Source organism: Muntiacus reevesi, chromosome 5 (genome assembly GCF_963930625.1).
Source record: "Muntiacus reevesi chromosome 5, mMunRee1.1, whole genome shotgun sequence".
Lineage (NCBI taxonomy): Eukaryota > Metazoa > Chordata > Mammalia > Artiodactyla > Cervidae > Muntiacus > Muntiacus reevesi.
In genome coordinates, this window is record NC_089253.1 from 25,914,791 (window position 1) to 25,928,898 (window position 14,108).

The following is a 14,108-nucleotide window of genomic DNA, read 5'->3' on the forward strand; positions in this document are numbered from 1 at the left end:
TCAGCTGCCCATTGTTTCTGGAACCTCAGCTCCAGATTCAAATCTGATTTTCTTGGCAGAAGCACCTGCCTGCCTCTGTGGCCAGGGTACAGGGTGCAATGGAATAGAGACTGAAAGTTCTCCAAAGTGTAGGGGAGATAAAGGCCTGTTAGGAGAGAAGTGGTAAGAAACATGCTGATAAGTCAAAAAGAACTTTTAGCTGGAACTTGAAGTGTGTGTCTTTTAGTACTTGATATCTGTTCAAATGTCTAAATGCCTAGAATACTCAATAAATATTTGGGGGGATAGATTTCAAAGTCGTCATTGAACACATTCATTAGCTTGCTTATTTATGTATACATGGATCCATCTTTTTGCACAAATACTGAGTCCCAATCATATCAGGCAGGGCATTAATTATTTTCCAAGAGTCAGAAAGTTTAAGGAGGGCAGAGTGGCTAATTATAGCCCTTCTGCTCAAAATTCTATCTGAAAGGAAAAGAGTACTTGACAGTCTTATTTAAACCCTTTAAAACTCTCATGAAGTCTTCTACAGATAAGGAAAGTTAGGATCCAAGAACTTTATTTGCCCAAAATAATGGAGTTTACTCCGAAGGAACTGGAATTTGTTCTCTTTAGAACTTTTGCCCCTAAAGTTTCTGATCATCAGATTTCAGGGTTTAAAGAGCATTGAGGTAGTTACATTATTCCAAGTATATCTAGAATTTCTATTTAAAAAGTAAACATTATTTTTGTTGCACATCTCACTAAGGCTAAAAAGATGTAAAATTTGATAAATCTAGGACTTCCCTCATGAAGTGAAGTGAAGTGAAGTCGCTCAGTTGTATCCAACTCTTTGCGACCCTTTGGTCTGTAGACTACCAGGCTCCTCCGTCCATGGGGTTCTCCAGGCAAGCATACTGCAGTGGGTTGCCATTTCCTTCTCCAGGGGATCCTTCTGACCCAGGGATCGAACACAGGTCTCCCGCATTGCAGGCAGATGCTTTACCCTCTGAGCCACCAGAGAAGCCCCTAGAAAAGATATAAAAGTTGATAATTCGAGGGTTTCCCTAGTAGCTCAGTGGTAAAGAATCTGCCTGCCAATGCAGGAGACACAAGGTTGGATCCCTGGTCCAATGATTCCATGTGGTGTGAGGTCCAAGCCTGTGCACCATAGCTACTGTGTCAGTGCTCTTGAGCCTGGGGCACAACCACTGAGCCTGTGCTCACAGCTACTCAAGTCTGCATTCCCTAGAGCTCATGCTCTGCAACAAGAGAAGCCACTGTCTTGAGAAGCCTGACCACTGCAATTAGAGAGTAGACCCTGCTAGCCATGATTAGCGAAAAGCTGGAGCAGCCATAAAGACCCAGCACAGCCAAATAAATCTATCAGTCACTCAGTCGTGTCCTACTCTTTGCAACCCCATGAACCACAGCAGCCAGGCCTCCCTGTCCATCACCAACTCCTGGAGTTTTCACAAACTCAGGTCCATTGAGTCAGTGATGCCATCCAACCATCTCATCCTCTGTCGTCCCCTTCTCCTCCTGCCCTCAATGTATAAATACTCCAAATTATTAAAAAAATATTGTAAAAAATGTTAATAATTCTACCATCCTATTTATCTTTGATTATCTTTAATACTTTGAAGCATGATGACTTACTTAAACCTGTACAGGCTGTATAAATAAAAAAAGATGATAAACATGCCTTTGATTAAGAAACAAACACCATTGAATTGACCTTGGTCTATAAAGTGTGTTCAGAGTTAGGGTTAGGAAGGATAAATAAATAAAAAGTAGAAAAGACATGGAGTAACTTGTAGAAGTTTAATTGTTTACTTGTAAGTTTACTTGTAGAAGAAAAAGAAGGGATAACAACAGGAGAGGTGTTTTCAGGGTTTGAAGATAGGAATAAGAAATAGTATGGAAATACTCTACATCTGGAGAAGTGAATGGCAACCCACTCCAGTATTCTTGCTTGAAGAATTCCATGGACAGAGGAGACTAGCAGGCTACAGTCCATGGGATCGAAGAGTCAGGAAAGACTGAGTGACTAACACTCACATGTCAGAGATATTGAAAGGAAAAAAAGCTGAGGTAAGATGTTTTGGTGTGTTTATGTAGAAGGTCACATGTTTATTTTCAAAATTTTGGTAAGACTGCTATATTGAGTAAAGCTGCATGAAGATTTGAGATGGAATCCCAATTCTATGCACAAACTGTAATTTACAGAAATCTACCCAATATCCCTAAGCCTTGTTTCACCTTCTGTAAAGTAATCTCAGCATTGTTTGTAGATAAACGAGATATAACATGTAAAGCAATTGAATTACACACTGTCTGGTAAGGAGTAAGGACACAAATGATAACTCCAAGCAGACCCCCTGAAGCCTATCTAAGACTGCATTTCTCAGACTCTTCTCTGCCCGCAGCAAACTGAGGTACTCAACAATTTAACCGTAATTTGAGTGGGTTCAAGAGTAGATGAAGTTATAAGAAAAAGAAGAGAACTAGCAAACTAAAAAATCCCAGGATATGTGAGAACTGGATAAGGAGGCCTCTTTTTACTTATTATTTTATATTGGAGTATAGCTGATTAAAAATGTTTTGCTAGTTTCAGTGAACAGCGAAGGAACTCAGCCATACATATACATGTATCCACTCTCCCCCAAACTCCCCTCCCATACAGGCTACCACATCACTTTGAGCAGAGTTCCCTGTGCCATGCAGTAGATTATCCATTTTAAATAGAGCAGTGTGAACATGTCCATAAAAAATGAGCCTCATTTTAAATAGTGGAAAAGCAATACAACGCTTAAATTTACCATCTTAATCATTTTCAGTACACAGTTCAATAGTGTTAAGTATATTCATGCTATTGAGCAACCAAACTCTGCAACTTTTTCGTATAGCAAAAGGAAACTCTATATCCGTTAACTTATATCCATCTATTTTCCCCTTCCCCAGCCCCTGGCAACCACAATTCTTCCTTCTTTTTCTATCATTTCACTACTCTAAAAACTTCATATAATTTGATTCCTACATTATTTGTCTTTTGTGACTTCTTAAATCACTTAACACAATCTCCTTAAGTTTCACCCATCTAGAAGAATCCATCTGTGTCAATTCCTTTCCCTTTTAAAGTGTGCGTAATGTTCCATGTATGTATACATCACATTTTGACTATCCATTCATCATCAATGTACACTTGAATAGCTTCCACCTGCTACCTATTTTGAATAATGCTGCTGTTAGCATTCTATAAATATGAATATTCAGGATGCTTTTAGGTGTATACGCAGAAGTAGAATTGCTGAATCATAGAGTAATTTTATTTTTAAATTTTTGGAAGAATCTCCATACTGTTTTTTCCATTGTGGATCTACTATTTTAGAATTCCCACCAACAATGCACAATGGTTCCAGTTCCTCCACATTTCTTTTCTTTTTTCCTTTGGTTGTGAGGTGATATCTCATGGTGAATTTGATTTGAATTTCCCTAATGATTAGTGATATTGGCCATCTTTTTATATGCTTGTTGTATTTTCTTTGTAGACTGTCTAGATGAGACTTTACCCTCTTTTTAATCAAGTTATTTCTTGTTTTTGATGTTTATGGAGTAAGATTTTAAGAACTGGTGTGTGCATGTGGGTGTGTGCACATGTGTTTTAAGTAAAATTTTCTGTTATGTGCTATACTAAAGTTTTAAATACAGCAAAGATTTACACTGCTTTATTATTTTTTTTTTGCAATACCAGTCATTGCAACACAGATTTAGGAGCTGAGAAACATTGTTGGAATTCATTCAGATTCAGCTTTCATATATCTTCAACTTTCATGAGACTATATATTTAAATTGTGTATATGGTTGCTCTCTATCCCAATTATTTCATTCATGTTTCTGTTTTCATGTAAATAAATATATAATTACATAGTTTGAAAGGGTAAATTGTCTATATATTGAAAAATAATGACATTACTTTGCTGACAAATGTCCGTTTATTCAAAGCTATGGTTTTTCCGATAGTCATGTATGGACGTGAGAGTTGAACCAGAAAGAAGGCTGAACGCTGAAGAATTGATGCTTTTGACCTGTGGTATTGGAGAAGACTCTTGAGAGTCCCTTGGACTTCAAGGAGATATAACCAGTTAATCCTAAAGGAAATCAACCCTGCATATTCATTGGAAGGTCTGATGTTGAAGCTGGAGCTCCAATTCTTTGGTCACCTGATGTGAAGAGTTGACTCACTGGAAAAGACCCTGATGCTGGAAAAGACTGAAGGCAGGAGGAGGAGGGGATGACAGAGGATAAAATGGTTGGATGGCATCACCAACTCAATTGACATGAGTTTGAGCAAGCTCCAGGAAATGGTGAAGAACAGGGAAACCTGACATGCTACAGGAATGGGGTCACAAGGAGTCTGACATGACTGAGCAACAGAACAACAACAACAAAAGGATTAAAAATACAAAGGCAGAAATCTCTGAAAAGAGAGAAAGTCTCTGAATCAGACCATCACCAATGGATGGTGAGTGATCATCCATTCTTGACTAGGAACCTGCAGTCTGCTAAGTCCCAAAGGGAAGAAGCTTAATTAGCAAGCTCTTTATCTAGAAGTAAGTCTCAAATCATTCCTAGAGCAAAGAAGCCCCAGAATTTCTCCTTGTGATAGCCCTAATCACCAGACAGAGCAAGAGTCATCAAAGAGACAATGAACTTCACCAGAGAATTATCCTTTTGGGGTTTAAAGCCCACATTTTTCACCTTGAATTTGAAGAAGAAATCAAAGAAAACAAAACCCAATACCATACAACCAAATCATTCCCAGCACAAGAAATTTTTTAACCAAGAGTGTCATAGGTATTTAACTTGGAATTTAATTTTGGGCTAAATAAAAAGTCTTATGGAATGATGGCCCATCAAATGCAAAGAAAGGCATTTTGGAAAAAAAAGCTAATTATTTATCACAATGTGGAACATTCTCATTCACGAGGATTCAAGAGCCAAAACAATATCTCTTGAGATATCAAATCAATCTAAAGTTATATTATTTAAAATCAATGTTTCTCTAGCTTTTCCTCTAGTGGTTTTGTCTATGAGGGGAGAAAGAAGCACTTTACTCATCAAAGATGGATAGTTTCTTTAAATTTTGAATTTTACCTAATGGTCCAAATCCTAGTTGTAAGATTGGTAAGTAGCAAAATCTTAGTGTTTTTCATTGTTTGGAATTTTGGGGGTGATTACAATGTGTTTATGGTCATAGTTTTGTTTTACATCTTCAGCATAAGCAGATATTGCTTTTGTCATGGCTTATGGAACCACCTTTGTGTCATTTTATAAAAAAGATAATATGAAATTTCATAAAATTACAAGTCAATAAAGTTCTTCCTCTATGCACCATAGCTTTACAACTCTACATTTTAGACAAAAGAAAAACTCTGATTTTATCACATGCTCCAGAATAGAAGTGTGTTGCTGATATGAATCTGTGGCATTTGCATCTTCAAAATTCAAGGAGAAATGTTCCTCTTCTATTACAGGGGTCCAGGTGTCCAACCAAATTTCTCTTCATTTCTTCATTTCATTCCTTTTCTCTTTGAATATGTAATTGTTCACTCAGATCACTCAAACAAAATAAAACAAAATAGAAATACCTACAGTATGAGTCCTGGAATAATAGAAATTAAAAAAAAATGATTTCAGGCTACCTATTATCCTTTACTTTTAAAAGCACATTTGTATTTGTTTTATAGCAAATATAAATATTCAGTCTTAGAACTCAATTCCCATAGATATAGTTTAGTTCTATTCATTACTATTTAAGTAGATTGAACCCTTCATGGCCATCTCTAAATACATTGTGAGATGATTTGATCACACATTTTTTTTTCATTTATTAGTTGGAGGTTAATTACTTTACAATATTGTAGTGGTTTTTGCTGTACATTGACATGAATCAGCCATGGATTTACATGTGTTCCCCATCTTGATCCCCCCTCCCACATTCCTACCCATCCCATCCCTCTGGGTCTTCCCAGTGCACCAGCCCTGAGCACTTGTCTAATGCATCCAACCTGGCTGGCATTGATCACACTTTTTAAGGAAGATGATTAATTGCTTAAAATCCTGGAGAGAAAGGAGATAAAATAAAAATTTATAAATACAAATAAACATTGTATAAGGGGAGTTGAGGGAAGCAGTGATATTCTGACCACCAATGCATAAGTTTGGTGCCAGATTTCACTTAGAAACAGGAGACCATGGTCTAGGGTGGGATGGAGGAATCTGGCTGCAACTAATGCTGGACCAGTATTGGGCTCCTGACTTGACACATCTACGGCTGACCAGAGAGCTTTAGGAAGGCAGTTTTCTCTCCACAATCAAGGATGAAGGTCTCTTTGTGTGCTCAGTTGCTTCAGTCATGTCTGATTCTTTGCGACCCCATGGACTGTAGCCTGCCAGGCTCCTTTGTCCATGGAATTCTCCAGGTAAGTATAATAAAGTGAGTTGCCATGTACTTCTCCAGGGGATCTTCCTGTCCTAGAGATCAAGCCCCGCGTCTCCTGCATTTCAGGCAGATTCTTTACTGACTGAACCACTGGGGAAATCTTTAGGATTTTTTTTTTTTTACTGTATTTTTTATTTCATTTATTTTTATTAGTTGTATGAGACTGTCACGGCTAATGCCATGGCAGGCAGCCTAGAGTAGGAGTAGGCCTGGTTTCCCGGGGCAACATAATTATCAGGCTACCTGGAGCCAGCCAATCAACATATGCCTAGCCAGAAGAAAGGGAACCTATCAAGGGAAAGCTGAAAGCCCCACGTAGGGCCAACAAAAATTACCTTGCAACTGTGTAGCCAATCCGCTTACGCCAACTACCCACTGTGTAACCAATCCGATTGCGCCAACTACCTGCTGCTTGTTTTGACCTAATAAATACCCGAGAGAACTGGGGCTCGGGGCCTTTCGTCCTCACCCACCTGGTGAGGGCGGGAGGCCCTGGCTCGAGTCAGTAATAAATTCCCCTATTGCGAGTTGCATTGTTTCGAGGAGTCTTCTTTCCCGACCGGGGACTCGGACTACGGGCAGAACATTTGGGGGCTCGTCCGGGATCCCTTGACCGGGGAAGAACGCTCTTTGGAACAAAGGGGAAAAAGACAGGTAATAGCACCGGTGCTCAGGCAGGTTTAGAAAAAGTCCAGAGTAAAGCCGAGGCCCCGCTGTGAAGCGGGGAAGGTGTCTGGTGCAGAAAAAGTCCAGAGTAAAGCCGAGGCCCTGGTGTGAAGCGGGGAAGGTGTCTGGCGCAGAAAAAGTCCAGAGTAAAGCCAAGTCCCCGCTGTGAAGCGGGGAAGGTGTCTGGCGCAGAAAAAGTCCAGAGTAAAGCCAAGGCCCCGCTGTGAAGCGGGAAGGTGTCTGGCATTAGGGAAAGCTTTCCATAAGGGAACGGACTAGCCGTTCCAGCTGGCATAAGGCTGAGGCCAGCGAGCACGCTGGGAGGCAGTCAGCTCTGCGAGAAGGAAACTTCCTCTCCTAAGCCCGAATCTGGGGGAACAGTGGACGCCATATGGTAAGGTGACCCTTGTTCCAGAGGATCTGTGTTGTCGGCCGACGTCTGTCTGTCTGTGTGTTTTTCTGTATAACTGCCGGCATTGTCTCCTGTCTCGTTGTTCTCTGGAGTGTCGTTGTCTACTTCCTATAAAGCCTTGGAGCCTCATTTCTGTTTCTGGGAGTTTCAGTGAACAGGCTGACAGTTGTCGGGGCAACTGACGAGTCCCGGCCAGGGCTACTCCCTGGCGGATTCTGAAGGCCTCCCAACAGGTCCGCCCCAGTAACGGGAGCCCGAGAGCGTGAAACTCCTTTCTTTTTTCTCGTATTCTAAACCGAGAATCTGGCCAAATAAAAACCCGTCTGTGTGGGCACGGGACAGGCACTTAAGAGCCGATAGGGCGCCTGCCACTAGAAGACTCCTGTGAAAGGATAAGGGGGTCACGGAACGGGCTAGCAACCCTTAGGGTACCCGCCCCCAGCAAGAAAACTTCCGTGCAACGACGCAGGCACATAAGCAGTTCCAAAAGCATACAACAAGCCCAACCTCCTGGCCGCCACCACTCCCGATAGGATTTATTGGTGGTAATTCTCGGTGACTTTCTTCTGACTCTCACTATGAGGCAAAGAAAATCTACTCAGTCTCTCTCTCATGACTGATCATTTCTCGGAGGTCAGGGCTAGTGTGTATGATCCGTTGCTACTGGTTACAAAGAGTAAATTAATAACCTTTTGCTCTGCAGAGTGGCCCACCTTCCAAGTTGGATGGCCTCCAGAAGGAACTTTTCAACCTTCTATTATTCAGGCGGTGAAAGAAAAAGTTATGGCTCCTGATACCTGGGGCCACCCCAGCCAAGTCCCACATGTTATGGTCTGACAAAATCTAGTAAAAGATCCGCCCGAATGGTTAAAACCTTTTGTTCACAAACTCCCTGATTCTCCTAATGTACAGGCCCTGGTTACAGAAACTCCCACTCCCCCAGAAGAAGTCAAGAAGAATAAGGGCCCAAAACCGGTCTTGCAGGAATCCTCGGACCGGAACCTGATTGACTTGGAGACGGAAATTAGGCCCCCGCCATATGCCCCTCCTCCGTTTCAGGTTCCCCCTGGGGGAAAAGCCCCCCCCCCGATGAATCAGAAGGGGCGGGGGAGTCCCGACCCCGAAGAGAAAATAGAGGGGGTGGGGGTGAGCGAGATCATGGGGACCCAGAGTTACCTTCATCTACTGTACAGGCACTCCCCGTCCGGGTGGGACCAGCTAACCCGGACGGAGAGCGAACCTATCAATACTGGCCCTTTTCCCATTTTGTTCACTCATAACCCCACCTGGGATGATTGCCAGCAGCTGTTGCAAGTGCTCTTCAACACAGAAGAACGGGAGCAACTCCTGGCAGAGGCACGGAAATGGGTCCCAGGGGTCAACGGGAGACCAACCGCCCAGCCTTATCTCGTGGACGAGGGGTTTCCTCTGTTGCGGCCTAACTGGGATTTTGAGCGAGTGAAAGGTAGGAAGCGTCTCCGATTGTACTGCCAGACTCGAATGGCTGGCCTGCGGGCCACAGCTAAAAAGCCAACAAATTTGGCAAAGGTAAATTTAGTAAGGCAAGAGCCCACTGAGAGCCCGTCAGCCTTCCTAGAGAGGCTAATGAAAGCCTTTAGGCAATATACACCCATGGACCCCCAGGCTGAGGAATCACTTGCTGCAGTTCTACTAGCGTTTGTAAATCAGGCAGCCCCAGATATTAATAGGAAATTACAAAAGATAGAAGGGTTAGGAGAACAGACAATACAAGATTTACTGAAAGCAGCTGAAAAGGTGTTTAATAATAGGGAGACCCCAGAAGAAAGGGAGAAACCACTTCGTCGGGAGGAAAGGGAACTAGCTGAAAAGATCAGGAAAGAAGATAGGGAACATAGGGCAAAGGAAAACCGGAAGAACCAGAGAGAGCTAGCCAAGATTCTTTTTGCAGGGATAAAGGCCAGAACAGAATTGAGGGAGCCTCGAGGCCCCCAGACAGGAAAAAAAAAGAGAGAGAGAGACCAAAAAGGCAGGCCCTAAAAAGATCAGTGCGCTTACTGCAAAGAACGGGGGCACTAGAAAAATGAGTGCCCTAAGAGGGACCTGAAGGGAGGAACAACCCAGAGAGAGAATTTCCCCTGGAACTCGAGTTCTATATGCGGACTAAGGGAGTCCTGGGTAACCATACATGTAGAGGGGAAACCCGTTGGCTTCATGGTGGACACTGGCACCCAACACTGTTTTAAATCAAAACCTGGGACCAACGTCTAAAAAAAAAAAAAAAACCAGCTTGGTGCAGGGAGCCATGGGGACAAACATATTTTGGACCACAGAACGGAAAGTAAATCTGGGGACCCATCAGGTGTCCCATTCGTTTTTGGTGATACCAGAATGCCCAGCCCCTCTGCTTGGACGGGACTTGTTGACTAAAGTTAATGCTCAGATCCATTTTGACCCTGGGGGAATGTCAGTCACGGATGGACTTGGACAGCCAATACATGTCTTGTCTCTAGCTTTAAGAGATGAATACAGACTTTTTGTGCCTAAGCCTTCAGAGGTTATAGCACCAGATATACAACCGTGGGCCCACAAATACCCGTTGGCATGGACAGAAACAGCAGGAATGGGACTGGCTAAACAGAGACATCCAGTCGTCATCGAACTAAAAGCCGAGGTGACTCCTGTGAAGGTGAGACAATACCCTATGAGCCAGGAGGCTCAGCAGGGGATCACTCCCCACATTCGACGGCTCATGGATGCCAGAATTCTCAAGCGGTGCCAATCCCCTTGGAACACCCCCTTACTACCGGTGAAGAAGCCAGGGAGTACGGATTACAGACCTGTCCAGGACCTATGAGAAGTCAACAAGCGGGTGAGTGACATACACCCTACTGTCCCCAACCCATATACCCTCCTGAGCAGTTTACTGCCTGAGTACACTTGGTACACTGTGTTGGACTTGAAGGATGCCTTTTTCAGCCTACCCCTGGCGGCCCAGAGCCAGGAAATATTTGCCTTTGAGTGGACTGAGGGGGAAGTCCAACCGGTAGTACAACTAACTTGTGGTAGTACAACTAACTTAGACCCACCTCCCACAAGGGTTCAAGAACTCCCCTACCTTGTTTAATGAGGCTCTGAGTGAGGACCTCTATGAATATCGGACTCAGCCACCCAGAGGTCATCCTGCTGCAATATGTGGATGACCTTATGTTGGCTGGAACCACAGAGGAGGCATGCAGCCATGCCACCGGTGACCTCTTACAGACTCTAGGCACCTTGAGACATCGTGCTAGCACAAAGAAGGTGCAAATATCCTGGCAAGAGGCCACCTATTTGGGGTATAAGATCAGGCAGGGGCAAGGGTGGCTAGCCCAGGCCATGAAGGAAACAATATTGCAGATACCAGAGCCCAAGACCCCCCGCCAGGTGAGAGAGTTTTTGGGGACTGTTGGATATTGTAGACTGTGGATCATGGGGTTTACTGAAAAGGCCCGGCCCTTGTATGAGAGAAGTAAAGAGACCCCAAGCTGGACTTGGACTGAGCCAATGAAACAGGCTTTCCAGACACTCAGACGGGCCCTACTAAAAGCCCCAGCCCTTGCCCTGCCTAACCCAAATAAGCCATTCCAGCTGTTTGTAGATGAAAAGCAAGAAATAGGAAAGGGGGTCTTTACTCTGGACTTTTTCTAAACCTGCCTGAGCACCGGTGCTATTACCTGTCTTTTTCCCCTTTGTTCCAAAGAGCGTTCTTCCCCGGTCAAGGGATCCCGGACGAGCCCCCAAATGTTCTGCCCGTAGTCCAAGTCCCCGGTAGGGAAAGAAGACTCCTCGAAACAATGCAACTCGCAATAGGGGAATTTATTACTGATTCGAGCCAGGGCCTCCCGCCCTCACCAGGTGGGTGAGGACGAAAGGCCCCGAGCCCCAGTTCTCTCGGGTATTTATTAGGTCAAAACAAGCAGCAGGTAGTTGGTGCAATCGGATTGGTTACACAGTGGGTAATTGGCATAAGCAGATTGGCTACACAGTTGCAAGGTAATTTTTGTTGGCCCTACGTGGGGCTTTCAGCTTTCCCTTGATAGGTTCCCTTTCTTCTGGCTAGGCATATGTTGATTGGCTGGCTCCAGGTAGCCTGATAATTATGTTTCCCCGGGAAACCTGGCCTCCTCCTACTCTAGGCTGCCTGCCATGGCATTAGCCGTGACAGCCTCACAGTTGGAGGCTAATTACTTTACAATATTGTAGTGGTTTTTGCCATACCTTGACATGAATAAGCCACGGAGTTACATGTGTTCCCCATCCCGATCCCCCCTCCTGCCTCCCTCCACATCCCATCCCTCTGGGTCTTCCCAGTGCACCAACCCTGAGCACTTGTGTCATGCATCCACCCTGGGCTGGTGGTCTGTTTCACCTTTGATAGTATACTTGTTTCAATGCTATTCTCTCAGAACATCCCACCCTCGCCTTCTCTCACTGAGTCCCAAAGTCTGTACTGTACATCTGTGTCTCTTTTTCTGTTTTGCATATTGGGTTATCGTTACCATCTTTTTAAATTCCATATATATGCGTTAGTATACTGTATTGGTCTTTATCTTTCTGGCTTACTTCACTCTGTATAATGGGCTCCAGTTTCATCCATCTCATTAGAACTGATTCAAATGAATTCTTTTTAACGGCTGAGTAATATTCCATGGTGTATATGTACCATAGCTTCCTTATCCATTCATCTGCTGATGAGCATCTAGGTTGCTTCCATGTCCTGGCAATTATAAACAGTGCTGCGATGAATATTGGGGCGCATGTGTCTCTTTCAGATCTGGTTTCCTCGGTGTGTATGCCCAGGAGTGGGATTGCTGGGTCATATGGCAGCTTATATTTATTGTGGAAACCCTCTGATGATCAAAAGACAAAATCAGTATATTTGGAAGTATGTGTGTATGTGGTGTATATTTCTGTCTGTCTCTATGGTGTCTGTATAGGCATGTATGTTAGAGAAAAACAGAAAGAGAAAAAGAAAAAGAGAAAGAGAGAGGCTTTATTCTTAGAGTAGCTATCAACTCTGAAAAGTAGCTAGTTTGGGTATATCTTTCCTAATTCCACAGAAAATACACTATAAAATTTACTCCTCTTTTCTATTTAGCTGATTTCATATAAATTTAGTCCTCTTTTTAATTTGGCTGATTCTTTTCTATTGGGTCATTTATGTTCTGCAATAGAGAAACAACCATTCCTCCTCAGAGCCCCATGATGAAGCAAACATGCTATCTGCTATCTTTGTAATAGATAAATATATCCATTGTTTTCTCTATAAGCTAAGATGCAGTTGGTATATTTCATATTGAAATATGTTCTCATATGAAATATGTCAGTGTTGGATTTGCTGTCCTTCCTGTAGGAACAGAGTACCATACAGAGGAGACATGATAAATGCGAGTCTAGTGATGACGTTCATCCTCTCGGGCCTTCCCCACACACCAGAGCTGGACACCGTCCTCTTTGGAATCTTCCTGGTGATCTATGTCCTCACTGTGGTGGGAAATCTTCTCATCATGCTAGTGATTATAGTGAATCCCCACCTGCACAACCCCATGTACTACTTCCTGAGCAACCTGCCCTTCATTGACATGTGGTTCTCCACGGTCACTACACTGAAAATGCTGATGACCCTGGTGTCCCCAGAAGGCAGTCCTATCTCCTTTTCCAGCTGCATGGCCCAGTTCTACTCCTTTGACTTTCTGGGCAGCACTGAGTATTTCCTTTACGCTGTCATGTCCTATGACCGCTACCTGGCCATCAGTTACCCACTCAGGTACTCCAGCATGATGAGTGGGAGGACATGTGCCATCCTGGCCACAACCACGTGGCTCAGTGGCTCTCTGCACTCTGCTGCCCAGACCACACCGACATTCCATTTGCCCTTCTGTGGACCCAACCAGATCCAGCATTACATCTGTGATGCACCATCTATCCTCAAACTGGCCTGTGCAGACACGTCCACCGTGGAGATGGTGATCTTTGTCAGCATTGGGTTGGTGGCCTTGGGCTGCTTTCTTCTTACTGTGCTGTCCTACGTGTCCGTTGTCCGTTCCATCCTGAAGATCCGCACCTCAGAGGGGCGATGGAGAGCCTTCCAGACCTGTGCCTCCCACTGCACTGTGGTCCTTTGCTTCTATGTTCCCCTTGTTTTCATTTATGAGACCAGGCTCCAAGGTTGTGGACAGGATTGTGGCTGTTTTCTACACTGTGCTGACACCCCTTCTGAACCCTGTGGTCTACACTCTGAGGAATAAGTAAGTGAAGAAAGCTCTGTTGAAAGTGAAAAAGTGAGTCAGTATTTACTCAAAGTAAGTAATCAACACAGATCAGATATGACTAACTTTTATTTATAATTAAGTTAAACACCAACAAGAATTTATACTAAAAAAAAGAAGAATTGATACTTTTAAGGGACATTTCAATTAATTTTTTAATGAAAACAGTAATTTTTTACTTTTTCTCCCTGTGCAGAGTTCCAGCTTAAGCAGCCTTTTAATGGCAATAATTTAAGGGACGTTCCCTGGAGAA

General features: G+C 43.5%; 1 pseudogene; it reads left to right on the forward strand.

The window, feature by feature from the left end:
* The first annotated feature begins 12,964 nt into the window (after positions 1-12,964).
* Positions 12,965-13,871, forward strand: LOC136169228 (olfactory receptor 10G9-like; annotated as a pseudogene).
* The last annotated feature ends 237 nt before the right edge of the window (positions 13,872-14,108 follow it).